Source organism: Thalassophryne amazonica, chromosome 1 (genome assembly GCF_902500255.1).
Source record: "Thalassophryne amazonica chromosome 1, fThaAma1.1, whole genome shotgun sequence".
In the NCBI taxonomy this organism is placed as follows: Eukaryota; Metazoa; Chordata; class Actinopteri; order Batrachoidiformes; family Batrachoididae; genus Thalassophryne; species Thalassophryne amazonica.
Window position 1 is genome coordinate 117,974,234 of NC_047103.1, and position 13,376 is coordinate 117,987,609.

Sequence of the window (13,376 nt, forward strand, 5' to 3'; positions counted from 1 at the left end):
GAACTCAGATCATGGTTTTACCAAATTTTTGTGGAGTAATAGATATCTTAAAGAATCAGTGGAGCCATTACATTGAAATTCAAAGGATAATTTCCTAAAATTCTAAAAACAACCCAATGACTTATGGCCCTGCAATATAAATTTGCCAAGTAATGTGTTCTTGGTGAGCTCACAATTTAGAATATAATATGAATGAAATGGAGACTGGATTTGTTGAATAGGAGATTTGTTGAATTGGAGACAAAGCGCAATGATAAAAGCTGTATGTATTCTTACTTATAACATCAACCACTGTCATGATTTTTAGTGCGTTTAACAAATGTGAATGATGGTGCCTTTTACGTTGGCCCATAACATTTTAAATGTGTAATGGTTGAGTGGGTCCATTGTCAGTTGATTGTTGTTTGTATGTCATGTGACATGGATTATTTGTTCCATTTAAAGTGCAAATTTGGTTCTGTACGTTTTGTATCATTGTACGCTGCAAACCCCTCCCCACCCCCCACACGTACACACACAGACACACTAGCGGGGCAGTGTTTAGCTAAACATGGTGGAGTTTGTTTTGATGATGGACGATGATTTGAAGGAGCTAATTGACAGTGCTAATTCTTCTAACACACACAAACACACACACACACAAATCCACAACATCATAAGCTGTCTGGAGGCATGAAGAGCTGTTAGGATGAAAACCTGAACAAATTTCTGACACAATTTTTCACTGGACTGAGAAAGTACACAAAGTATTTATTTTTTTGTGGAAGTATCACGGACAACATTGTCAGAATTATTTTTGAACTATCTAACTGTTTTTCCAAGTTGACTGAGAACAATTCTGGACTATAGAGTGTGCCCAGTGAGAGCCCATTCGATCCCTCTCGCGGCAGGTGTCGGCCAAATTCCAGGTGACACACATGAACATCCAACACCGCTCGCTTGACACTTGAAAATGTGTGGCCATTCACGCTGTTAGCATGAAAATTGTGAGCAGATGATCACTTTTGAGCTGACTGTGAAATTTGTCTAAGTGCCCCCTCAAGTGTGGTGTTCCAAAAAGCAAGACACATGTGGTACATGTTTCAAATTTGACACCCACAGGATCTCCATGTTAGTTTGTATATGGATTTCACTTGACTTTAGTTTAAATGTAGGAGGATTTTTTTTAGTAGGCTTTTTCCTACAATTCATAAAATCTCACCAAATTTGCACCATAGATATTAGGGCGTGGAAAACTCCACTGAATTATGGAGGTGATCCGGATCCGGACTGACGGACATGAAAAATCTCTGATTGCACTTGTTTTAAGAAGAGATGATGAGCAAACCAATATCTCAGGCTCATCGTGGAAAAAAAACTGTAATCATGCTGTTTTTTTTTTCCTTCAAACAGTCAAACGGGCTTCTTAAGTTCTGTTACATTGTGTGCAGGAGTAACTACTGCAGGAGCCTTTTCACATGTACTGAAGCAAAGAAAGTTTCCACAATTTCGATTTATTGGTATTTTGGAAAAAAAATTGAGCAGCAGTGTAAATGTAGTTTCACACTATTATGGAGTTACTCTGCTTTTTTGAGAAACACCTGGTAAAATGTATATTGGTAGTGATGAGCTGTCAAAGCCAAGTAGTAGTAGATAATTGCTGTTGCTATTATCTTGTTGCTATTAGCTTGTCTACCTTCTTAGTGTTTTTGGCATCCTTGGAGTTCAATATTTCCACCAGTTCCTCCTCTGTGAACTCAGCAAACCTCACTGGCAGACGATTTTCTGCTGTTGTTGACATGTTTGTTGCCATTTTTTCAACCAGCGTCTGTCAGCAAGTTCCTGACCTCCGCTATGTCATTAGTGATGTCATCTCATGAATAATTCTATGCCGCACTCTGATTGGCTAGCTGTTGGCAGTAAGCTCTAACGCTATTGGTCAGTGGGAACTGATCCAATATAACTTTTGGTCCTAGCCTTTTTGGATACCTTTGGATCCAACATCACTTTCTGGCGCCAAGCATGCCAAAATACAGGTAAATGATGGACAGAAAGGCTAATCTGTGATTGGCTATTGCAATCTGAGTGGAGAACATACATATATATATATATATATATATATATATATATATATATACACAAGGTCTATTAGAAAAGTATCCGACCTTATTATTTTTTTCAAAAACCATATGGATTTGAATCATCAGACATGCTTGAACCCTCGTGGGCATGCGACAGTTTTTTCACGCCTGTCGGTTACGTCATTCGCCTGTGGGCAGTTTTTGAGTGAGGAGTGGCCCACCCTCTCGTCGATTTTTTTCATTGTTTAGGAATGGCTCAGAGACTGCTGCTTTGTTTGATCAAAATTTTTTCAAAACGGTAAGGCACAACTGAGTGGACACCATTTGATAAATTCAGCTGGTTTTCGGTAAAAATTTGAACGGCTGATGAGAGATTTTGGTCTGTAAGTGTCGCTTTAAGGACGGCCCACGGCGCCTGACGGCGATCTGCGCTCCGAGGCGGCGTTGTCTCGCTGTTTCAAGCTGAAAACTTCCACATTTCAAGCTCTGTTCACCCAGGTCGTCGTCAGAGAACAGAGAAGTTTCAGAAGAAGTCGGCATGAGGAGTTTATTCGGATATTCCACTGTTAACGGACATTTTGTAATGAAAGAACGTGCGGGCAGATTCGCATGTTGGGCCGGACCCGACCGCGGGGGGTCGCGACAGGAAAAACACCTCCATTGGAAACCTTAACGGACAAGTTGGAACATGCCCAAGCTGTTAAACAATTTCTCAGATACTCACTTGTTGAAAGCCATCAAAAGCCGCCTGAATTTTACAAATGGTTTTCAACATGGAGGTGTTTTCCCTGTCGCGGCGCAGACGGATTTGCGGCGTCGTCACGGAACCAACTCGGCGAATTTGCCCGCACGTTCTTTCATTACAAAATCTCCTTTAACAGTGGAATGTCCGCATAAACTCCTCATACCGACTTCTTCTAAAACTTCTCTGTTCTCTGACGACAACCTGGGTGAACAGAGCCTTAAATTAGGATGTTTCCAGCTTGAAACAGCCAGACGGACACCACCTCCGACCGCGCCGCGCCAATCCGCTTTGTGGGCTGTCCTTAAAGCGAAAGAAACTCCACAATCTCTCATCAGCTGTTAAACGTTTCACCGAGAACCAGCTGAATTTCTCGAATAGTGTCCACTCGGATATCCCTCACAGGTCCTGAAAAGATTTTGATAAACCAAAGCACGTCGTCTCCAGCAGCGTCTCAGACAAAGGATTTCAGCCGAGAGGGCTGGACCAGTGCTCACTCAAAGCCTGCCCACAGGCGGATGACGTCACTGACACGCGTGAAAAAACTCATGCATGCGCACGAGGGTTCAAGCATGTCTGGTGTAATCGCACATGATTCAAATCCATATAGTTTTTTTTTTTTTTATAAAACTGCCAGTTAGTTTTCTAATAAACCTTGTGTATATATATATATATATATATATATATATATATATATATATATACTGTGACATATGTCACAGAAATGAGACACGCCCACTGACCCCATGTGTGTGTTCAGTGAGACACGCCCACACTTTCTGTCAGAAAACAGAACCAGGCCCCTTCCAAAGTGAGAGGGGGCGTGGCCAACAACAGCTCCCAATGATTGAGATTCATGAATCAGATCCACAGAAATTAAATAATTTATCAATGAATGAAAACAATGCATTCATATTAATTTGAGCTTTTGTGTGTCAACAGACTTTATCATCTTAAATCTGCAGAGTTTTATCATTTGTACTCAAACCAACAACATAAACATCTGACAAAAGAAAAAAAAAAACACTTTTTAATCAGATTGTGAAGCAGGATGTTGAAAAATAGAAAATGTTGATGAAACCGAAAAAACTTAAAGATTGTGTGAAAACATTTGACACTGTACTTGTGCTGTGGACTTCAGTCTGAGTGATTCTTGTGTACCTGTATCTGGTCCCTGATCTGGTCCCACTGTGACAAGATCTCAGACACAATCTTTGTACCCAGGATGGTGCTGATGGTGCTCTGAGCCAGGATCTCCATCACATCATCAACATCTTCTGACGTTGGTCACGGCCTTGGTGACATCTTTGACCCGGTAGTACACCACACTGTGAACCCTCATCGTCACAAAATCCTTGGTCAGAACCTGAGACCAGCAGAGGGAGATCAGGTTTTTAAAAAATGTCCTCAGAGAATATTTCAGAGAAATTTCAAGGCAGCAATGAAAGACATCAGAGGGCTGATTCAGACCCTGGATGCTCCACAAACCACAATATAAATGGTACAAGTAAATATACATCTGTCTGTAATGGTGTTTTTCACTTTGGATGACTTCATCATGTTTTGATTTCTGTGTAACTTCATCATGAAGTCATTCATGACAATCAATCACAAATATTTTTCTGCTCAATAGATACTTTTGGAAACTGTGGTGGATTAGTGATTAACTCTGTTCCCACGTTCAAACACATGCAGATTCGGTGAATTGGAGGCTTTAAATTGACCGTGGGTGTGAGTGTGTTTGTCTGTCTGTCTGTGGCCCTGTGATGGACTGACAGCTTGTCCAGGGTGGACCCGCCCCTCATCCACTTACTGCTGAGATAGACTCCAGCTCCCTGTGACCTTTAATTGGAGTAAACAAGGTCAGTAAATGAAGATTGAATATATGCCTCAGATAATCCATCTCAGCATCTTGGTTTTTGAGAAATAAAAAGGCAATTTTTCAGGCCATGTTTCCTTGACCTTTGACTGAACTATTTCAAAATCTAATCACCTCTGGATATCTATCCAAGTAATAGTCACACCCAGTTTGATCCATCTTGGCTTCTTGGTTGTGAAGAAATATACAAGAAAAGGTGTTTTTCAGACCAAATTTTCCTTGAACTCATCCTTTTACATTTTGCCAAACTAAATCTACTGATCTCCAGATATCTGTCCAAGTAATACTCCTACCATGTTTGATGGAAGTCTGTCCAGCTCTTTTTGAGCCATCTTGTCCACACACACACACACACACACACACACACACACACACACACACACACACACACACACACACACACACACACACACACACACACACACACACACACACACACACACAATAGAGTGAGTGAATATTAAAATAGGACTAAAACAAAATAAAAAGACAGATTAATTATGGAAATATTATTGAAGTTGGGGATTCACCTTCCATAGGACAAATAAATGCACTGGGGGAGCAATAGGGACCCAGCCAAGATGGCAGCCGCGCTGATACGTCGGCTCCAATAGGCAGCGGCAGTCCATGAGGCGTCTACGTATATAATGTCCACAGCTCCAATGCACAGATTTATGCTCCAACGTCACAAAGATCGAAGCTTCATTCAGCTACTCGACACATATTTCAAAGCAGTGTGTTGGTTCATTCGTTACCGGAGCGTTTGTTCGGATGGAAGCTACGTTCAAACTGTAACAAAGAAACAAAAACTGTCGTACTATTGTAAAGAATAAATAAAAATATATGCTATTTTACTCATAATTAGCTTTGCATGCTAACAATGCTAAATGTTACCAAACTGAATAAAAGGTTTTGTGTTCATTACTTTCAAAAAGTAACAAATGTTTAGAAGTATGTACACCATGCTGGTTCAAATGAACTAGGTATTGTATTGAATTAATGAAGCTGAATAGAGTGTATACTTGTGCCATAATGTGTTTAAGGGTTTTATCATGATGTCAAATGAATGAAAATGTGTATACCTATGCTTTGAAGGATGTTCAACTGATTTATGATGTGTTGAAATGATACAATATTATACCATTTGATTAATGATTGAAATATGTGCTTATGATGAATTGTATTGAACACTCACAGATTTGTTGACTCTCAAATCAGTAAAGTGTTTTGGTTTAAGGTTTTTATAAATAACATATGCTTAAGTAGGGTGTTGGCTTAAAACATGTCAGACATTGACCATTTTTATGCCTGACATGATGTTTCATGATATGTTCAAAGGTCATGAGGTCAAGATGTATACTGCAAATAATATTGTTGTTGCCTCTGTTTATAATCAAATGGTTTGTACATTTATGTTTGAACTATGCTGATCAATAATGAACAGCTGAATGACTGTATTGTTCAAAATTAATTGCTGCTTCTGCATGCTGTAAAATGTAAGTGATCTCATATTTTGAATGTGTGAAAGAACTTTGCTTCCAGAGGGAAAACAATGACTGGGTTATTTTTATCTACGAGGTCTGTTAGAAAAGTAACAGACCTTTATATTTTTTGCAATAACCTTATGGATTTGAATCACGTGCGCTTGCATCAGCCAAGCTTGAACCTTCGTGCGCATGCGTGAGTTTTTTCACGCCTGTCGGTTGCATCATTCGCCTGTGAGCAGGCTTTGAGTGAGCACTGGTCCTCCCCCCTCGTCGGATTTTCATTGTGAGGGAAATGTCTGAACGGCTGGAGTAGGGGTGCATCAAATTTTTCCAGAAACTGTGAGAGACAGCCAGGTAGACACCATTTGGAAAATTCAGATGGCTTTCGGTGAAGATCTTATGGGGATCACACAGATTAAGGAGCATTTACAACCGGATTAAAGACGGCGCACAATGGCGGATGGCGCGCCGTGCTCTGAGCGGCGATCGACAGGCTGAAACAACCAGATCATTTCCAAACTGAATGCTGTGTTGATCCGGGACGTCGTCTGACTAGCAGAGAAACGGCAAGAGAGGTGCACATAGCACATAGCATAGAACCCAGATCAACAGGACGTTGGACAATTAAGGATTAACAACAATGCCTGGTTTATTTCTTCTTTCTACCATGGAGTTACATTATTACATGTTTGTGTTCAGACTGAGGACGTGTGGGACTGGGCGCCCCGCTCGGACAGATTTCTGAACTGCAAGCTTAAAAACTGTTTTTGAAAAGAAGAGTGTTCTTTTTGCTGCACAATGCTGCGGGTATCGGTTTTGTGGCATTATTAAAGATGTGTATGCATTGTGAACCCATTTTTGCACAAAGCTGAATGATTTTTCGATGACTGATCTGCTCTGCTGTTTCAGTAAACCTGGTAGGATGATCTTGAATTCAAATTATTGTTGTTTGTGTATTCTATCTTGCACTGCCCATGGACTCACAATGTGGGGTGGTGGCAAGTAGAATTTATTATACAATTTTACCATATTTTCTGATTTAACCTGCTTTTATCTCTGTTTGTCAAAACTTTTAACAAACCTGGAAAACAAACCTGGAACATCGACGGAGACTTCTCCCGGACTTAAAGGCATCCTAATTTCTCTAAACACCACTTTAAAGGGTACCCGACACAAAGGTAAAGACAAACCTTTTTTAACAAAACTGTCCTATTGGCCATTTCCAAAAATTGTGGTGTTTGAAGAAAGGCAGACGTCTCGCTCGTGCTTAAAGTATGCTTTACAGCAGATCAAATCAAATCACTAAAAGTTATTAGTACTGAATAGGAAGGAGGGTGTTTGATCCCTCGATAGGAACAGGGTGTGTGATCCCTAATACCCAGGTGTTTGATCCTGGAAGGAGGGTGTTTGATCCCTCATTAGGAACAGGGTGTGTAATCCCTAATACCCAGGTGTTGGATCCTGGAAGGAGGGTATTTGATCCCTCATTAGGAACAGGGTGTGTGATCCCTGATACCCAGGTGTTCGATCCTGGAAGGAGGGTGTTTGATCCCTCATTAAAGTTGCCTATCAGGTTTCATCACAAAGCAGAGTGTGTGATCTCTGTCACTTCTGTCTTAGATGTTTGTATGTCTCAAAATCAATTCTGTAATAGAGTAAGAAGGTGCACAATAATTCATTATAATAGATTTAATTGTTATATATAATTAGTTTTATATATTTCATTTATTTATATATTTAATTAAGTATAATTAGGTTCAGAAAAACTAAAAGAGAACAAGTATCTGTTGATCCGTTGGTCCTGTGTTACATTATAATTGTTATTTTGTTTGGGTTTGTATTTTCTGATGGTACTTTGTGCTGGGCTGGTTCGCTCCTTGGTGATAAGTCTGCTAGGTACCGAAAAGTGTCGTGTTGAGAGCTACCAGCGAAGAATTCAACATTCCTCCACGACTGAAGATTCCTGAAACAATAAAGGGCGCACTGAGGAGTTTCTGTGGGTATTTAGTGTGGGTGGTTGAATTGTCGGACTGTTCCCTTAAAACCAGATCAAGATTGTGAAGTAACACAGAGAACTGATCTGCTGCAATCAGGGGTTCTCCCCATTGCACGATTGTAGTAGAAGCTTGATCATTGATCGATCTTGATCTGAGGCCACGTGAGCACAAGGGGGACATTACCGGCAACTGTTAAATTTTTCGTGTGTTTCCGAGAGTAGTTCGTGTGTCTCCGTATCAGTGATATAACACTAAAATTGACAATGTCTGAACCCAGATCATTTATGGACCTTTGTCCACTTTCAAGACATTCTATTTGAAATCTGTAGAACAGAAAAATCGTAAACCAGAAGAAAAAATTTTAGAGACAATTCTCAGTGACATGCAGGGAGGAGAGGAGCTAAAATGGCCTGAAATGAGTGCTCTCAGTAAGTAAGTCCCTTCGACTGCTCCCTTGTTTGCACTTGGGGTCGCCACAGCAAATCCAAGGTGGCTCTGCATGTTGAATTGGCACAAGTTTTACGCCGGATGCCCTTCCTGACACAACTCCACATTACATGGAGAAATGTGGCAGGGGTGGGATTTGAACCCGGAACCTTCTGCACTGAAACCAAGCGCATTAACCACTTGGACACCACCCCTAAATGAGTGCTCTCAGTACTCATCAAAAAATGCTGACTGCATTGGAACACCAGTACAGAGTAGTTCTAATAAAAAAAATAAATAAAATAGAAGCACAAAAACTGACAGTAGAAAATAAGGACCTGTTTAAAATCAAGACCAACAAATTGTGCAAAACAGCTGAAATAAAATCATATTCATTATCACAGTGCTGTAATACAGCTTCGTGCCTGTAAATCCTGGGAAGAAACTCTGGCTCAGAAAAAAATGACCAACACAGAGAATTCTTAAAATGAGAATAAAGCATCTCCAGTCCATGAATCCTTGAAAGTAAATACACCATCATCATAATTAGAGTAAGACCTTTCACATGATACCAACAATGCATCATTTCTTAAACATCAATAAGTGCCACTTTTGTCCAAATACCTTTGGTCCCTTCATCAAAACATCCCAAATCATATATCATCTTGTTCAGCATAATAAGCACATTCCAAAACTATCTTAATCATGTCAATAACTGTCATATAATTCATTTAAGTAAGCAATCAATGTCTCATCCATGTTTACAACAGGTTCATCCTGCTTCTAGTTACTTTCAATTATAATATGGCTAAATGCTATTGATAAATGGCTAAATCTGACACACAAAATCTGAGAAAATACCACCGCCTCTAAAGGGTGAAGTGGCACCTGTGGTACAGAGAATTTATCCTGCATTGACAGTCATCAATTCACCACCTTATAATAATGCTATGGTGATTCAAAATGAGTGATGATGACAGATATGACTTGACAGGATGGGAAGGTGGAACTTATGGGGGAGACTTGCTTGACCCTGACTCGTATAAATTTCTCAGACAAGTAAGATAACACAATAAACATAAATGTGAGGAGAAAGTACATGAAAAAATGTATCAGAAATTAGAAAAGCAATGTCTGAAACACATAAAACAATACAAAATTGACTCAGACAGTGAGGACGTCGACCAATGTGGAAGTCCACCCCCTGTTTCTGGAGTGGTTGAAATAAAGGGCCCAAAGGTGTACACATTATACAAACCACGAACAGGGTTAGAAAAACAATCTAAAAGAATCAATGAGCTGTCTCTGGAGGACAAGAAACAGATACTCAGAGATACTGAAGAAGAAAAATACCCCCAGAAAAGAAGAGACGGGGGGAGACAGGAGGAAAAGTTAAATCTCATACATCTAACAGATGAGAACAGCGAAGGGGAGGATGCGGATCAAAATGAGTCTCAAAACATTGATGCGAGCTCTCAAATGGCCGACTGCTGCTCCCTAGTGATAAATAGTGATAAACACACCCATGAGACATTCGAATCCAGCAAAAATTTTCATCACAACCTGACAGCCGTAAGCCATCCCATGATGACTAGACAAAAGACTAAAAACACTGCATCAAGTGAATTTGATTTGCAAACTCCTCTGAATGCACCATTGTTTGAAGGAGTAGCAAGACACCAGTTCTATCAAGACTGGAAAAATACATGGTGTGTCCATAAAGTAACGGTCCTTTTTATTTTTTTAAAAAACTATATGGATTTCATTCATATGTTTTTACGTCAGACATGCTTGAACCCTCGTGCGCATGCGTGAGTTTTTCCACGCCTGTCGGTGACGTCATTCGCCTGTGAGCACGCCTTGTGGAAGGAGTGGTCCCGCCCCCTCGTCGGATTTTCATTGTCTGGAAATGGCGGAATGAAAAGTACTTTTTTTCCATCAGAATTTTTTCAGACGTTGTTAGAGACCGGCACCTGGAAACCATTCGAAAAATGTATCTGGCTTTCGGTGAAAATTTTATGGTCTTCACAGAGAATAAGGACTTTAACTACAGCTTTAAGGACCCCTTTAAGGACGGTCGGCGTGCCGCGCTCAGAGCTGCGACGTCGCGGCACAAACCACTGGATCATTTCTAAGCTGATGGCTCTGTGGATACGAGACTGTCGTGTGCTCTTTCTGTGGTTATCACAAGAGCTGGACATCAGCCATTTTCCAGCAGATTTCAGTTTTAACAAGAGATTTTGTCATGGAAAGCCGCGCCGAGGCTTCGCGCATCACGACCGATTCGCTGATGAAGCGAGACAAAGGAACACCTCTGTTTCGGAGTGTTAGAGGACAAGTTTGGACATGTCTATCTCAGCTTTCAGTGCTTACCAGTCAAGTGAGTATAAGAGAAATTGTGGAGAGCTGGACATGTCCCAACTTGTCCTCTAACACTCCGAAACGGAGGTGTTCTTTTGTCTCGCTTCATCAGCGAATCGGTCGTGACGCGCGAAGCCTCTGCGCGGCTTTCCAAGACAAAATCTCTTGTTAAAAGTGAAATCTGCCGGAAAATGGCTGATGTCCAGCTCTTGTGATAACCAGAGAAAGAGCACACGACGGTCTCGTATCCACAGAGCCATCTGTTTAGAAATGATCCAGTGGTTTGTGCCGCGACGTCGCAGCTCGGAGCGCGGCGCACAGACCGTCCTTAAAGGGGTCCTTAAAGCTGTAGTTAAAGTCCTTATTCTCTGTGAAGCCCGTAAAATTTTCACCGAAAGCCAGATAAATTTTTCGAATGGTTTCCAGGTGCCTGTCTCTAACAGCTTCTGAAAAAATTCTGATGGATAAAAAGTCCTTTTCATTCCGCCATTTCCAGACAATGAAAATCCGACGAGGGGGCGGGACCACTCCTTCCACAAGGCGTGCTCACAGGCGAATTACGTCACCGACAGGCGTGGAAAAACTCACGCATGCGCACGAGGGTTCAAGAATGTCTGACGTAAAAACATATGAATGAAATCCATATAGTTTTTGAAAAAAATAAAAAGGACCGTTACTTTATGGACAGACCTCATATGCGACATGTTTGCAATCAAAGATAGGCTACCGCCCCTGTCTGGGGGTGCAGGCCCCTGGATCAGGCAATTGGAAGACCTCACAAAAGGTATTTGGGTGATGCGCGCACTCTGGTGGCAGCCTGTGCATCCAGAAATGAAAGCATGGTACTGGAAGAAGCAGCTACAATTACCACATTTCCTGATGATATGCCATTTGATAATGTAAGGCGCGAGTATTATGCTGCACTCAGAGATACTCTTACAATATAACATCTGGCACAGCCTTTTACTCACCAAAAGAAGATGAGTCCTCTGAAGGATTCATACAAAGAGCCATAAATCACTGGATTGACTTAATTGGCTGACATCCGGGTACAGGTGACGCTGGTGCACAGATCCTGTTTAAACAGTCTGTGTTTTCTGATCTCCCTGCTCCTGTAAAGTCTAAACTGGACGATACACCTGAGATTTCTCTCAAAAATTCTTGAAAGGGTAGTTGTAAAACAGCTAACTGATCATCTGCAGAGGAATGGTCTATTTGAAGAGTTTCAGTCAGGTTTTAGAATTCATCATAGTACAGAAACTGCATTAGTGAAGGTTACAAATGATCTTCTTATGGCCTCAGACAGTGGACTCATCTCTGTGCTTGTTCTGTTAGACCTCAGTGCTGCTTTTGATACTGTTGACCATAAAATTTTATTACAGAGATTAGAGCATGCCATAGGTATTAAAGGAACTGCGCTGCGGTGGTTTGAATCATATTTATCTAATAGATTACAATTTGTTCATGTAAATGGGGAATCTTCTTCACAGACTAAGGTTAATTATGGAGTTCCACAAGGTTCTGTGCTAGGACCAATTTTATTCACTTTATACATGCTTCCCTTAGGCAGCATTATTAGACGGCATTGCTTACATTTTCATTGTTACGCAGATGATACCCAGCTTTATCTATCCATGAAGCCAGAGGACACACACCAATTAGCTAAACTGCAGGATTGTCTTACAGACATAAGGACATGGATGACCTCTAATTTCCTGCTTTTAAACTCAGATAAAACTGAAGTTACTGTACTTGGCCCCACAAATCTTAGAAACATGGTGTCTAACCAGATCCTTACTCTGGATGGCATTACCCTGACCTCTAGTAATACTGTGAGAAATCTTGGAGTCATTTTTGATCAGGATATGTCATTCAAAGCGCATATTAAACAAATATGTAAGACTGCTTTTTTGCATTTACGCAATATCTCTAAAATTAGAAAGGTCTTGTCTCAGAGTGATGCTGAAAAACTAATTCATGCATTTATTTCCTCTAGGCTGGACTATTGTAATTCATTATTATCAGGTTGTCCTAAAAGTTCCCTGAAAAGCCTTCAGTTAATTCAAAATGCTGCAGCTAGAGTACTGACGGGGACTAGAAGGAGAGAGCATATCTCACCCATATTGGCCTCTCTTCATTGGCTTCCTGTTAATTCTAGAATAGAATTTAAAATTCTTCTTCTTACTTATAAGGTTTTGAATAATCAGGTCCCTTCTTATCTTAGGGACCTCATAGTACCATATCACCCCAATAGAGCGCTTCGCTCTCAGACTGCAGGCTTACTTGTAGTTCCTAGGGTTTGTAAGAGTAGAATGGGAGGCAGAGCCTTCAGCTTTCAGGCTCCTCTCCTGTGGAACCAGCTCCCAATTCAGATCAGGGAGACAGACACCCTCTCTACTTTTAAGATTAGGCTTAAAACTTTCC